This window comes from Branchiostoma floridae, chromosome 7, assembly GCF_000003815.2.
Source record: "Branchiostoma floridae strain S238N-H82 chromosome 7, Bfl_VNyyK, whole genome shotgun sequence".
NCBI classification, from domain to species: Eukaryota; Metazoa; Chordata; class Leptocardii; order Amphioxiformes; family Branchiostomatidae; genus Branchiostoma; species Branchiostoma floridae.
The window spans coordinates 14,899,471-14,901,483 of NC_049985.1; positions in this window are offsets into that span (position 1 = coordinate 14,899,471).

Here is a 2,013-nt window from a genome sequence, read left to right on the forward strand (position 1 = left end):
CGAGGATAAGGCGGGGCATTAAAGTTATTATCATATAGCCTACCCAAACTTGCAAATTCCTGTATGACGCATAGATCCCTTGGTACTATACGTGTGAATTCCTTTGTCGAATTTCTGAAAGTTCACATTTGGTACATACATATGTAAGGAGATTACAGATTGCATTTTGAAACCAAAATTTCCACAGAAAATATTCGAAACATTGCAGGCTTTTTAGAAAAACAAAACTCATTATCAATGTTAACAGAAGGAGCCATTCCCCCTTGCAGTCTGCTCCGGCATATGTTTTGCTCCTTTTTATTGGCCAATGCCTGCATATACCTTTCTTTCGTTCCTTTTGATTGGTCAAAATGAATTAACACCCGCACCGGTGTTAATTCAAAATGAATTAACACCAGCACCGGTGTTAATTCAAAATGAATTAACACCACTGGTGTTAATTCAAAATGAATTAACACCACTGGTGTTAATTTGCACCTGCCTGGCCGGAATCGAAGTGTTACGGCGTCATAACCAACGTGGAACGGGGCCTTCTGATTGGTCCGCGGCGCCTGGCTATATGATAATCAACGTTAACCACCGACATGGATACAAAACAGCATTTTGTGTACCAAGACGGTTGAACTTCGCATGAGATATACATTTTGTCCTCCAAAAGCCCGAAGTTAGCGATCGTGCGACGATCGCACGATCTATATGACCGCGCCCTTGTATAATGAACTCCATCGATAAAAAACGAATCTTTCTACGCTGTGTGCGTTTTGTTGTCTTGTATAATGAACTCCATCGATAAAAAAACGAATCTCTCTACGCTATGTGCGTTTTGTTGTCTTTTTAGTAAAACTTGTGCGTTTTGCATGAAATTCCCATTGTTAAGTCAGGGGTAACACAAGTTCCATGTAGAACGCAGCGACGCCACCAGAGTGACACAGTCTAGTAAGATACCCGCTTTAATTTGCAATTTGCATATTCACAAGTCCTACAGGTCGCTTTACACCGTGAGTCATTGGGTGTTCTGTCTCAGTGCTGATTGGCTGATGTTGACTGATGACGATGGTGATGACTCTACAAGAGAAAATGATACTTACAACAACATCTTGAGGAACATGAGTTTAAGTTTCCGAATTGCTGCGACGTACTCATTCTTGGTCCTGAGGAGGAAAGAAAGAAGGAACATTGGCATACTGATCTCTAAATACATTTCTTCTTCAATCCCTATTAACGCCGATAGATGATGATAATGGGCAACCTTTAAAATGACATCGGCATGTTTTGTTGAAAATTTACGTTACGTTGGTTATTGGACTGAGGGATTCTCCCTGCAATGAATTGATAACTTAGTACTTTGGGTGGGATGGGGGTGTTTAGCGTACACAGGTTTTAGTTTTTACATTTGTTTACACATTCCTTTGTTATTATGTCTGCAGGTACTTCTTTACATTTCTGTTAAATGATACTGTTGAAATAGGCTCCATAACTTGTGAATGAGTGTATTGCAACTCTATCTTATTTCATGTTTTATAAAAAAATTATGCCGACTAGCATCCGTTGTTTCCGTCAACTTTAAAAATCCGTTAATGACTTACTCATCTGGCATCTGTCCACCTGAAAAAGCACACTGTAGGATGATTTCAAGGGTACACAAGCTGGCCTCTTGGAACATCTCAAAAACTTGACCGTTATCGGTAGTCCCTGATAGCTTGCTCTGTGGAAGAGTTTTAGAAATACGTCTGTCCATAATATAAGTGGTATAAAGAAGTTGCAACTCACGTCTATCAGAAATTGCGTTGCATAAATCTATAGTAAAGAGAAATAGGTCATAACTATATTTTATAACAGAATGAATGTATACGAAGGCCCCCTGGTACAAAAACAGTCCCTTTGCTGCGCGCACACAGCTTATTCGCTGCGCGTACACAGCCCCTTCACTAGAACAGTTTTTGTACCAAGGGGCCTTCGTAAATGTAGAACTAAAGATAACGTTACTGTTTCATCATGATTGATCGCACCAAT